The following is a 14,515-nucleotide window of genomic DNA, read 5'->3' on the forward strand; positions in this document are numbered from 1 at the left end:
ATATATATATATATGTGTATATATATATATATCCCCTCCATTTTGGATTTCCTTCCCATTTAGGTCACCACAGAGCATTGAGTAGAGTTCCTTGTGCTATACAGTAGGTTCTCACTAGTTATCTATTTTATACATAGTAGTGTATATATGTCAATCCCAATCTCCCAATTCAGCCCACCTCCCCCCTTCCTCCCCTGGTGTCCATACGTTTGTTCTCTACGTCTGTGTCTCTATTTCTGCTTTGCAAATAGGTTCATCTGTACCATTCTTCTAGATTCCACATATACACATTAATATATGATATTTGTTTTTCTCTTTCTGACTTACTTCACTCTGTATGACACATCTCTGCAAATGGCACAATTTCGTTCCTTCTTATGGCTGAGTAATATTCCATTGTATATATGTACCACATCTTTATCCATTCCTCTGTTGATGGACATTTAGGTTGCTTCCATGTCTTGGCTATTGTAAATAATGCTGCAATGACCACTTGGGTGCATGTATCTTTTGGAACTATGGTTTTCTCTGGGTATATGCTCAGGAGTGGGATTGCTGGGTCATATGGTAGTTCTATTTTTAGGTATTTAAGGAACCTCCATACTGTTCTCCATAGTGGCTGTATCAATTTACATTCCCACCAACAGTGTAAGAGGGTTCCCTTTCTCCACACCCTCTCCAGAATTTATTGTTTCTAGATTTTTTGATGATGGCCATTCTGACCAGTGTGAGGTGATACCTCATTGTAGTTCTGATTTGCATTTCTCTAATAATTAGTGATGTTGAGCATCTTTTCATGTGCCTGTTGGCCATCTGTATGTCTTCTTTGGAGAAATGTCTATTTAGGTCTCCTGCCCATTTTTTGATTGGGTTGGGTTTTGTTGTTGTTGTTGTTTCTGAGTTGTATGAGCTGTTTGTATATTTTGGAAATTAAGCCCTTGTTGGTTGCATCATCTTAAAATATTTTCTCCAATTCTGTAGGTTGTCTTTTTGTTTTGTTTATGGTTTCCTTTGCTGTGCAAAAGCTTATAAGTTTGACTTGGTACCATTTGTTTATTTTTGCTTTTATTTCTATTGCCTTGGGAGACTGACCTAAGAAAACATTGCTACAATTTATGTCAGAGAATGTTTTGCTTATGTTCTCTTCTAGGAGTTTTATGGTGTCATGTCTTATATTTAAGTCTTTAAGCCATTTGGAGTTTATTATTGTGTATGGCATGAGGCAGTGTTCTAACTTCATTGATTTACATGTATCAAGTCCTACTTTTTGATCATTTTGGACAACTTATTTCTCAGAAACTCCAGTAGTAGTGGTAATGATAATTATAATAACAATGGCAATAATTATGGCCAGCCCTTATTGAGCACATACTATATTTGAGGCACTGTTTTTGTTTTGTTTTGTTTTTAATTAATTAATTAATTTTATTTATTATTTTAATTTATTTATTTATTAGTTTTCGCTGTGTTGGGTCTTCATTGCTGTGCGCGGGCTTTCTCTAGTTGCCGCGAGCAGGGGCTACTCTACGTTGCGGTGCGCGGGCTTCTCAATGTGGTGGCTTCTCTTGTTGCAGAGCACGGGCTCTAGAGTGCGTGGGATTCAGTAGATGTGGCGCGTGGACTCAGTAGTTGTGGCTCGCGGGCTCTAGAGTGCAGGCTCAGTAGTTGTGGCACACGGGCTTAGTTGCTCCGTGGCATGTGGGATCTTCCCGGACCAGGGCTTGAACCCATGTCCCCTGCATTGGCAGGCGGATTCTTAACCACTGCACCACCAGGGAAGCGCTGAGGCACTGTTTTAAGCACTATACATATATTACTTAATTTATAATAACCTTGTGTAGCTGGTACAATTATTATCACCATTTTATAGACAAGGAAACTGAGGCAGAAGAGGTGAAGTAATCTGCCAGCTAAGAGATGAAGCAGTACCTAAAGGCCATTTTATTTATTTATTTATTTTTAACATCTTTATTGGAGTATAATTGCTTTACAATGGTGTGTTAGTTTCTGCTTTATAACAAAGTGAATCAGTTATACATATACATATGTTCCCATATCTCTTCCCTCTTGCGTCTCCCTCCCTCCCACCCTCCCTATCCCACCCCTCTAGGTGGTCACAAAGCACCGAGCTGATCTCCCTGTGCTATGCAGCTGCTTCCCACTAGCTATCTATTACTCAGCCATAAAAAGAAACCAAATTGAGTTATTTGCAGTGAGGTGGATGGACCTAGAGCCTGTCATACAGAGTGAAGTAAGTCAGAAAGAGAAAAACAAATACCGTGTGCTAACACATATATATGGAATCTAAGGAAAAAAAAAAAAGGTCATGAAGAACCTAGGGGTAAGACGGGAATAAAGACACAGACCTACTGGAGAATGGACTTGAGGTAATGGGGAGGGGGAAGGGTAAGCTGTGACAAAGTGAGAGAGTGGCATGGACATATATACACTACCAAACGTAAAATAGATAGCTAAAGGCCATTTTAGATTTCACATACTGTCTCATCTTTACATACACTATCTCCCTTAATCCTTATACCAACCCTATTAAGAAGGTATTATTATCCCCATGTTGAAGATGAGAAAACTGAAGCCCAGAGAAATAAAGGACATTGTGCAAGGTTACACAGAGAGTACGTGGCATTTTCAGATTGAAACCTAAATTGTATGCCTACAATGTCTTGATTCCTAAGCACTAGACTACTCGTAAGGTCCTGAGACACAGGGCTACATCTATCCTTTTGGATAAAAGAAAATAATTCAATAAACAGAAACTAAGATACTCTAAAAACATTTGTTCCAATATGGGGTATAAAAAGAAATATTGGAATAAGTTAGCCAAAACAATAACTAATTTTTTTGCTTATGATGAAAATGAAAATTACACCTTCCTCTGAAACCATAAAGCTTCTAAAACTTAATTAGCTTTGTGTTAATATTTTGATGCATCTCTGCACTTCCTAATCTAACTGCAAATTATTATTACATCAGCCATACTGTCTGTGGCAAAATTAGGAAGGATAACACAGCCCCCAAGGTTGCTTATCCTTGAAAGATTTTCAGCTTGATATTTTGCTCTTTGTCTCTTGGCTTATTTCAGCCAGGATAGAAAGAGAGGAATGATTATTGTGTGGGTGTTTTTGCTTCACTTCCTTAGAAGTAGAACCATATTTCATCTACCTATCGAGGGTTGAGAAACCTCAGCTTAGAAAAGGAAGTAAATACAACCTATTTTCAATAGAAAGGAAACAGATCAAGTTACACCTGACATTCAAGGAGCCCAAGGGAGTGTATTCTCCACCAATTAGAACAAAATTGAGTCTAGTTCTTTCTGCAGTTATTCTAAAGGAAGGTTTGGGGGTGAAGTTTTCTGAACCTTCTGTTCTGTTGATGAATGATGGAGAAGCCATTCTTGATATCAAGGGATTAGTGGAAATGAGAATAAAGCATTGACTCTCAGAGTTGGAAGAGAACTCGGAGGTCATTTATGTTTAAATATCTTCTGCAATGTTCCCACCAACTAGTCATTGCCTATACTTAAAAGCATTCCAGAGAATGCTTGGATTCCAAATTGATTCATTCCATCTTTGGGTGGCTCGTCATCATATTAGAGCAAAACATTTCTTCCTTTCCAGTCTCTTCATAGTAATAAAGTATTACTATAAGATTGCCATAACTAGATTTTATCATTATATTTATTACTGTTTTATACTTATACAAAATAATACCACAGTGTGTATCTACTGTACTAACAAGATATTTGACAAGTATTTCCCCCACATATAAAATCATGATAATAGATACTGTTTATTGAGCCATTATAATAAGAGTTCATAAACATTAGTTATTTTATTATTACTGAGCACTTAGGGGATCTTTGAGGCATAATATTAAGCACATTACAGATACTTACTCATAAAATCCTCACAATCATATTATGAGGTAGATGTCATGATTTTTGTATTGCAGATCAGAAAACTGAGACTCAAAGAAATCCATAGTCATGTTCAGAGTCATACAGCTAAGTGGTAAAGCCAGGTTTCCCTAGGTCCTAAGTTGGTGCTCAAAAAAACTAGTCTGTACCACTTCCCAAATCAAGATAGTAACTCTATGCAAACTCTATGTAAACATTTCCATTCATTGAGTCAGGTAGGTCCACTCACAAGGCTTTACGTAGTATTGCAAAGATTAGCTATGTGTGTGTGTTAGCTTTTGTGTGTATGTCTGTTTAACAGTAGCAAAAAAAAACAAAACAAAACCTAACTTCACAAAAGCATATATTTTGCCAATGTTACTAGAATCACTAGGGAAGAGTGTCCTCAGTTCTTGCCATATTGGCAGACAAGAAAATGTCACAACATTTATGGCCCTAGTGACTATCCTTTGTTTCAGCTCAAGTACACCCTGAATCACTCTTTTCCACTTTCTCTGTGCCAGAGGGCAGATAAACATTGATTTGACATGAAGTCAACCCAATATATCCACCCAGGGTGGCATGCACTCTCAGCATTACAAACAGAGTATAATATCTAAAGGTAAAAGAAAATAAGAGAAAGCTCATGTTCCACCTGATATCACACAAACATACTTTAAAATTTTGCTACATTTTGAAACCCTATTAAATATGTAATGGATCATTTTGATGTTGTTTCAGGTATTCTTCCAGCCACTATTATCATAAACTTGTCTCTATAGAAATTGTGTTTTAGGTGCCAATTCCACATACCTCTAACTATAGTGTCTTAAGTCAATTTTTAAAATTTGATTGCTTATTGTGTTACTATACTGGACCTCATCTGTAAAGCTTGTTTAATTGTCTGTTGTGATTGTTTGCCTGAAAATACATGTAACCTACCGAAAACCTTACAAATTAAGGCAACTTCTTGGCAATTAAATTACTCTCCAAGAATCTTGTAAACACAGGAAGACTGTCTTTTTTGTCTAGAGATTATAGTAAAATTATACCAACAGTCCCTTTAGAGCTAAGGATTGAGCACAGTATCCAAAAGTGTGGTCCATCTCCATTATCTAGTATCTTGGTCACATATCACATTCATGAGGAATCCTGGATGAGAAAGCTGCTGCTGAACCACTTCACACCCATGATGATGGCTATAATTTTAAAAAATAAAATAAAATAACAAGTGTTGGAGAAGTGGAGAAATTGGAACACTTGTGCATTGCTGGTAGAAATGTAAAATGGTGCAGATGCTATGGAAAACAATTTGGTGGTTCCTCAAAAGCTAAACACAGAATTACCATATGACCCAGCAATTCCACTCCTAGGTATATATACCCAAAGGAATTGAAAGCAGAGACTCAAAGAGATACTTATATGATAATGTTCATTGCAGCATTATCAACAAGAGCCAAAAGGTGAAACAACCTAAATGTCCATCAACAGATGAATGAATAAACAAAATGTAGTATATCCATACAATGGAATCTTATACAGTCTTTAAAAGGAATAAAGTACTTGGAATTAACAGATACACACTACTATATAAAATAGATAAACAACAAAGTCCTACTGTATAGCACAGGGAACTATATTCAATACCTTGTAATAACCTATAATGGAAAAGAATCTGAAAAAGAATACATATATATGTATAAGTGAATCACTTTGCTGTACACCAGAAACTAACACAACATTGTGAATCAACTATACTTCAATTTAAAAAAAAAAGGAATGAAGTACTGACATACGCTACGACATGGATGAACCTTGAAAACACTATGCTAAGTGAAATAAGCCAGATACAAAAAGACAAATACTGCATGAGTCCACTTACACGAGGCATCTAGAATAGTAAAATTCATAGAGGCAGAGAGTAGATTAAGGTTAACAGGATATGGGGGAGGGGGAGAACAGAGAGTTATTGCTTAATGGTTTCAGAGTTTCTGTTTGGAGTGATGAAAAAGTTTTGGAAACAGTGGCGAAGGTTGCAAAACATAGTAAATGTAATTAATTATACTGAATTCTGTACACTTAGAAATGAAAATGTAAAATTTTATGTTAAATATATTTTTACCACAGTTTAAAAATATTAATAATGTAAAATACCAAAACCATTGAACGGGTGAGTTGTACAGTGTGTGAATTATATCTCAAAAAACCTGTTATAAAAGAAAAAAAAGTTGCTGCTGAATTAGCAATGGTAACTGTGATGATGATGATGAAAGACGATAATTCTAACGAGAGCAACAACTACCATTTGGCAAGCACCATCCTAGGAGCTTTACACAACTTTACCTCACAATAGTTTCTTAAGTTAAACACAACAGTATTGTCTCACTTTTCCATGAGGTGCAAGGAGCTCAGGTAGCTGGTACAATTTGTGTAGGGTCACAGAGCTAATAAGTTGTGAAGCTGGAATTTAAATTGAAGTCTGTCTGAATTGAAAACTCCTGCTCAAACTACCTCACCAGACCTACATCCCTTGAAATTTGGAGCATTTGCTGAAATATGGTCCTATAACTCCATTTGGGGGAAAGGGAAAAAGAAGGAGTCCTACTCTTTCACTCTAATAAGGGAAGTCTAATGCCTTCATGTGGGCATCTCAAGTTCCAGAACGATGCTGGTCTTGAGCCACATACACCTCTGTGAGATAAAATCTGAGTTGGGATAAAAGATATGGGGATGACTACAAGTATGGCAGCCTGATAGAGACTAATTAGGGAGACAGAATGTTGTTGAAGTTAAGAACTTGGGCTCTGTTGACAGATCGACTTGAAGTTCAGTCAGCTGTCTGCCACTTTCTCTCTGTGTCATTTTGTGCAAGTCACTAAACCTCTCTAAGACCCACTTATCTCATCTATAAGATGAAACTAATACCTTTACTAAATAAGGCTGATGTGAGGATTAAGGGCAATAATGCTTGTGAAGCATCTGGAACGGCTCCTGGCATAGAATCAACACAACACATGGCACCTCTTATTGCTACAGTGTAGGACGGGATGGTAACTATAGTAAAATGGAGTAAAGAAGCAGAAACTGCATTAGTGAGGTAACACATAGAAATTACAAGATGAGGCAAGGTCAGTATCAGAGGAAAAAAAAACAAACAAACAACTGTGTTTGTCTTGTGTTTTGCTCTAAACAACAGAAAGAAATTAAAGTTCTTCTCCAGAGATATACAGGACTAGATGGATCTGAGGGGACTTGGGGGAGGAGAAAAGGGGCAGAAGCCATAAAAGTAAGGGTAACTTTGTGTGAACTCTTAGGACTTTATGGAATCAGTACAAAATTATTTTATCCCAGCCACTATACTCAGTGTATATTGAAGATAATTTTATAACTTTCCTTCTCACTTTCTCTCTCTTTTATTTTTTATTTTTAGCAATGAACTGTGTGTGCATACCATCCCAAACATTACACATAACTAAGAGATAACTAAGGGGTTACAAATATTATTATCATTAACAGTAGGGAGCACCCAGATTCCACAGATGACTCAGAGTCAGAACTGAAGAACATATACTGGGTCCTCCTCAAGTGGTTCCCATGTCTCCTAATAATCTGAGGATGAGATGAAGGGGTTCAGTAAAGATGCCCATCCTGCCTCACTTTTTAAAATTATAAATATAATATTTACATATGGGAATAAAAATTAAAGCCATACAGAGATAAATAAAAGGAAAGCTTAAAATGTTTCTCCTTTCCACCTTTGTGCCACCCCTAATCCTAATCTCCAATTGTAACGGGCAGTTTTTATGTTTAATTTTTCTGGTGGTTACTTCCATTACTCTAAATTAGTGGTTCTCAAATTTCTGTGTACACAATAATTACCTGAACAGCTTGTTGCTTGCTTAAAAAGGAGATTCCTGGGCATCACTCCAAAAACATGTGGGATGTAGCCAAGGAATCTGAATTTTTAAAAACTACTGTGGGTAATTTTGATTCAGGTAGTTTATGGGGTGAACTTTGAAAAATGCTATTATAAATTATACATTTATATCTCTATATTTTAGCCAATCAACTTATTAGCAGTATTTTATAATGCAACGTTCACTTATTGATACTTTACATGGTATATATTGACTTTCACTGTATGGGGTAAGAAATTTAACCTCTGTTACTGTTGTCTACCTCTCATCCTTTCTCCACCTCCCAGCCCTCTGTCAGCTTTACTTTTACTATAATCAAATTTACTATGAAATGATTCTGCAACCAAAAGCCAATAAACATATCTCTATTCTTATGATTAATGTAAATCTTATTTCCTTGTGACTCAAGGTGCATGATTGTACAATGAAGACATTTAAATATATGTCACAAAACCTTCGGCACTATAAGAACCTGTGCCACTGCTCCAACTGCTGAGATTAAATTGGTTTTCTTTTCTTATACTGTATGAATTGCTTAAAATCAAATCATGCGTTAGTTTGCTCTATATTTGAGTTGTGACTTCCTTGTACACATTTTTCTTTCTGGAGAATTTCTTTTATCTTAATGAGCAGAAAATATGTACCTTTATTACTATGTCACTAAGATCATACAATTTCCTAGTCATACTACTACTTTCTGGGTCTGCTGCATTCTGGGAGCTTCTTTTTAGTATAACCCTATATTATTCTATTGCTTCTTAGAAGCACCCTCTTCTCAACTTCATGTTACTTCAAAGCAAACTCAAATAAGTATTTCCAGAATGGAAAATTATCTGAACCTTTGCAAATCTGAAAATGTCTTTATTTTGCCTTCATAAATGATTGCTATTTTAGGTGTATATAGAATTCTAGGTTGAAAATAATTTTCCAGTGCTACTTGAAAATTTAAAACTTCTGTGCATCGAAGGACACAATCAGCCAAGTGTAAAGGCAACCTACAGAATGGGAGAAAATATTTTCAAATCATATATCTGATAGGGAGTTGATATCTAGATATATAAAGAGCTCCTACAACTCAACAACAGCAACAAAATAACCCAATTAAAAGATGAGTGGGGAGTTCCCTGGTGGTCTAGTGGTTAGAATTTGGTACTTTCACTGCCGTGGCCCGGGTTCAATCCCTGGTCAGGGAACTGAGGTCTCGCAAGTCACGTGGTGCGGCCAAAATGAAAAAAAAAAAAAAAAAAGATGAGCAAAGAACTTGAATAGACATTTCTCCAAAGAAGATACACAAATGGTCTGCAAGCATATGAAAAGATGTTCAACACCACTAGTCATCAGGGAAATACAAATCAAAACCACAATGAGAAATCACCATGTACCTGTTAGAATGACTAATATAAAAAACAAGAAAGAAAGAAAAGAAAAAGTGTTGGTGAGGATGTAGATAAATTGCAACCTTTGTACACTGTTGGTGGGAATGTAATAAAATGGAGCAGCCACCATGGAAAACAGTATGGTGGTTCCTCAAAAAGTTAAAAATAAAACTGCCATATGATCTAGTAATTTCATTTCTGGATATATCTCCAAAAGAATTGAAAGCAAGTTCTCAAAACGATATCTGTACACCCATGTTCACAACAGCATTACTCACAATAGCCAAAAGGTGAAAGCAACCCACCTGTTCATCAATGGACAAATGGGTAAACAAAATGGAGAATGTACGTACAATGGAATATTATTCAGCCTTTAAAAGGAAGGAAATTCTGAGACAGGCTTCAACATGGATGAAACTTGAGGACATTTTATTAAGTGAAATAATCCAGTAATAAAAAGATAAACGCTGAATGATTCCTTTTATATGAAGTGCCTAGATTAGTTGAATTCATAGAGACAGAAAGTAGAACGGTACTTGCCAGGAGCTGTGGTAGGGAGAAATGGGGAGTTATTGTTTAATGGGTATAGAGTTTCAGTTTTTCAAGATTAAAAAGTCCCGGAATTTGGTTGGACAATAATGTGAATGTACTTAACATCACTGATCCATACACTTAAAAATGGTTATGATGGTAAATTTTGTGTTATGTGCATTTTACACAATTTAAAATTTTTTAAGGCTAATAATAATAGTAATAATAATTTTCCATTAGAAATCTGAAGGTGTTTCTCTATTGCCTCCTAATAATTGACTAATACAATTTTATTGGATTCTTTTGTAGCTAACATGTTTTTTTCCTCTCTAAAATATTTTATGTTCTTTTCTTTATCTTTGACATTCTGAAATTGCATAAGAATACGTCTACTTTATCTTGCTGGACATTAGAGGGGTTTCTTTGAATCTGAACATTAAATTTTTCTTCAGCTCTTAAAAATATTATTATATTATTTTTCCCATAATTTTATCCCCTCATTACCTCTGTCTTATTTCTAGGAATTTAGCATGGATCAATCTTCTTTTCCTTTTTCTCATATTTTTACATTCTTCGTCTTTCTCCTCTGTTACAGAAGATTTCTTTGATTATTTTATTCCTGTCTTTTTATTCATTTTATAATTTTGACAATAATATTTCAAACTTCTATGTTGCTCTTATTTGTACTCTGATAACTTTTTTCTTAGATGAATTTTGTTTTGTATAAAACCTCTTCTCAAATGTCTCTGATGATACTCATTAAATTTTTTTAAACTTCTCTTCTGTGAAATATCTGATTCCACTGTAGACTTATTTGCTCTGTTTATTCACTTTTGTGCTGTTGGCTTTTCTCAAATATAGGATGGTCCTTGGTTGCACATTTATTGTGCTCTAAAGCCACTTCTCTGAATAATCAAAGAGCTAACAACTTTTAGTTGTGAGTAGGACACCATTAAATGGCAGCCCTCACTTGAGGATACAGAAGCAAGGTAGCACTCAGGCAGGCTGGCTGTCGACACACTTTCCCTTACCAAACCTCCTTATACATACTATACATTCCCAGCTACCATTAGTATCTTGAGGCACACAATATAGGTAAGTCATACTTCATCATCAGGGTGCATGTACCTAAATCCATATTTCAAATAGTCTATCAAATAATTTTAGGGGTTGACTTCGGCCGAAACTGATTAAATTATCATTGTATTTAATTCTTTTCTTTTCCTTTTTTTTTTTTGGCCACGCCCCTCGGCATGCGGGATCTTAGTTCCCCAACGAAGGATTGAACCTGTGCCCCCTGCGGTCGAAGCATGGAGTCCTAACCACTGGACCGCCAGGGAATTCCCTGTATTTAATTCTTAAAGAACACTTCCATTTTCTTTTTATTCATTTGTGCCTGAATTATCGTTGTTGTTGTTGTTATTCTTCATAGAAATCTTTTAAGCTATTTGTCAATTTTGTGAGGGTCATCTGGACTATGATTAGATTAATATAATAGCGATTATAATTAGAGCACATTTAAAGTACAAGATATCACAATATATTGAAAATGAACAGATGAGTGAAAGCCTGTCTTAGTTTGGGTTCCCTAAGAAGCAGAGTCTGAGTGGAGGATTTGAGTGCAGGTAGTTTATTTGAGAAGTGACTCCAGGAAGCTCCAGGGGAGACAGGAAAGGGAAGAAGGCCAATAAAGAGTACATTATTGAGCAAATGACCACGATGGGTAACTGGGACAGAATCCTGCTGGGAATTTCTGGGAGACCACGTTGGTTATCCTGTAGAGTTATATACTATATACTTTAGAGTGCCCACCCACCGGTTTTCCACTTCTTCATTTTTGATGTCTAAAGGTTTCCCTCACTTACTCGCAAGCTCAGCTATGACTCTAGTAATGTTTATAATAGTTTACCTGTATTTTCTAACTATTACGCTGTAGGAGAGTTTTCAGTTTAATTTACCGTATTATCCAGTTCCCCACAAAAATAAATATTAGAATTAAAGGAAGACCCAAAAAAAATCAATAAATATATAAGATGTAAATGTCTTAGAAAAATGCCTAGCACACTATGAGAGCTCATTAAATGTTGTCAATTGCTAATACTTAGATGGTAGTAATAGTAGCCATAGAAGTAGATGTAGTATCGGAAGAAAAAGAGTGAAAAATTGACGGGGCTGCTCTTGGTGTTCCTGAGAGGAAGAACAACAAGAGTGTTTGTCCCAACAGTGTTCTATTTCTATTACTCCCACTAAAATCCCATTCTCTGAACACGTCTCAGTTTGCATCCTTGAACTTGAACGACATATATGAATTATGTGAGAAAACATTTCATTTTTTTAGCAGGTGGTATAAGAACATTTTGTAGGGAAAGAACAGTTTTATTAAAAGGGGCTTTGATAAGCTCACCATGGGGTAGAAATAATTCTCAGATTGCTCAAGTTTCATCAGCAATGAGAGAGGGTCACTGCATATTAAATAAGAACAAGTTTGGGAATTTCCTGGGGGAAGGATCAAGGAGATGAGGCCCCTGACTGCTAGAGTGCCTGAAGAAAGATTTGGAGCAAGAATCAAAGCATCGAATAGAGACTTATTTCAATGACTGCTATGTGTTGTGAACTAAAACTTCTCTCCTATAAGTCCCCTTTGAAATACTTGATACAACTTTCATTATTCACTAATCAGTTTATGTGAATGGAGTTTCAGTTTGGAGGAGCTCAAAAAGACCTGAGTGATGGAATTCCCTGCAGGTCCAGTGGTTAGGACACTGCTCTTTCACTGCTGAGGATGCAGGTTCAGTCCCTGGTTGGGCAACTAAGATCCCACAGTGCTCTTGGCGCAGCCAAATAAAAAAAGACCTGAGTGACAATAGCAATACTCCTCCTCCTTGGAAGTGAAAGCAGTGAGATATTCTATGAACTGCCCCTCCACACCAAAGGACTGAACAGAGAGAAGAAGGGCATTCAGGGGAGATGGAGCAGAATAAGCATCTTCTTGGAACTGGAAGCAGATCAGTGAAGATAGATCCCAGGGTACAGGGTGGTAATGAGGCAAGAGGTATGACCAGAAGAGAAGGCAGGGGACAATGAAGAGCCTTTAGTGCTGAGCCAAGGGCATAGAATTTGTAATATAGATGATGAGGACCATTGAACAGTTTTCAAGCTGGGAATGTATTCCCATTTAATAGGTAATTATTGACAGTTTGAGATAACGCTTTGTAGAGAAGTAAGGACAAAGGCAGGCCAGAAAACTAATTCAGGACTATTGTAGAGTCTCAGCCTAAGGAGAGTGAGAACACAGGTAAAAGAAAGGACAGCTGGACTGGAGGTGATGGGAAGAATTCAAGAGCTATCTACAAGACAGAATTGACGAACTTAGGAATAGCAGCGTATTAGTTAGGAAGGCTAAGTTGCAGTAAAAATAAATAGACCCAAATATATACAATGGTGCAAACAATATAAAAGTTTATTTCTTGCTAACTCTCTAAGAAAGATGTTCCTTGTCAGCTGGAGGTTCTCCTTCATTTGATGATTCAAGAATCCAGTCTCCTTCCATGTTATGGTTCCAATATCCATTAGAACTTCGTGATAGTCAGCAAAAGGCGAGGGAGAATGTGAAAGGGGCACACCCTCATTTGAAAAGCTTTGGCTAGGAAATGGCTCATAACACTTCCACACATATTCCACTCACTAGTACTTAGCACCATGGCCATATCTTACTGAAGTCTGGGAAATATAGTCTAACTCCATGCCCAGGAAGAAAAAGAAATGGACTTTGGAAAACACCTAGAAGTCTCAGCATAATCAGTGAGGGAAAGAAAAGATCTTAGAGTAATTCCCAATATTCAGATTAGCTAACTGGATGATTGGTGGTAGCATTAAGGAATATAGGTTTGCTTGGAGGGAGGTGGGGTAATGAGTTCAGTTTGAAATATGTTGAGTTAAAGATGCTCATGAAATACCTGTGGGGAAATATCCACTATATCTGTCTATGCACATCTTTAAGGATTAGAGACATACAACTTTGGCCATATGCTAATTTACTAAGTCTTATATAAGCTTTAAATGTGTACCCAACTATAGAAGATTTATGTGAATCAAATCTCTGAAAACTTTTCCATTGAATCCTTCATTGGTCTGTACTCACAGGCACAGATGGGAAAAACACAACTTAATATTATTCCAAAGCAGGAAGCAAACTGATTCCCCATGAAAGCTAAACGATACGTTCTATTCACAACTGAATTATTACACAGTGCACAGCCATCCTCAATGAAAAGAAAAGAGATTGGGAGCATTATCCTGGTATGGCTGTGCTCGATTTCAAATCATGGGACTGGCAGAGGTGGGATTCTTTGCTTGTTTATTTTTCAGAGGTCTCCTTTTAAAAATATGCTCTATGCACTTGAGAAAGGTGAAAAGGAGGTATTAAAGTATCTGATGCTTTGAGAGTAGGCTCACTTCAGTTCTGATTCTCTCAAAGTAAATAACCTCAACATGAAATCAACTCTCAGATTCTAAGGTACCATCTTCTCGCTGTCTGTAAATCAACCATTAAGACAAATCTGAGTGTTCTTGGGTTCACTTGGTAAATCACCAAGATTTCAGCGTCTTTGATGATTATCTTGTGGTCTGAAAGTGTCTTGTCACCTCTAAACAGAGGTTTTTCACTTAATGATCCAGGTGACTGGATGAATTTAAATATTTCCATCTTTTTCACTTTTAAGAAAATAATAAAGTATGTATATTATTAATAATTAATATAATTAATATTATTATTACTA

The sequence above is a fragment of the Eschrichtius robustus genome, chromosome X, assembly GCF_028021215.1.
Source record: "Eschrichtius robustus isolate mEscRob2 chromosome X, mEscRob2.pri, whole genome shotgun sequence".
Classification (NCBI taxonomy): Eukaryota; Metazoa; Chordata; class Mammalia; order Artiodactyla; family Eschrichtiidae; genus Eschrichtius; species Eschrichtius robustus.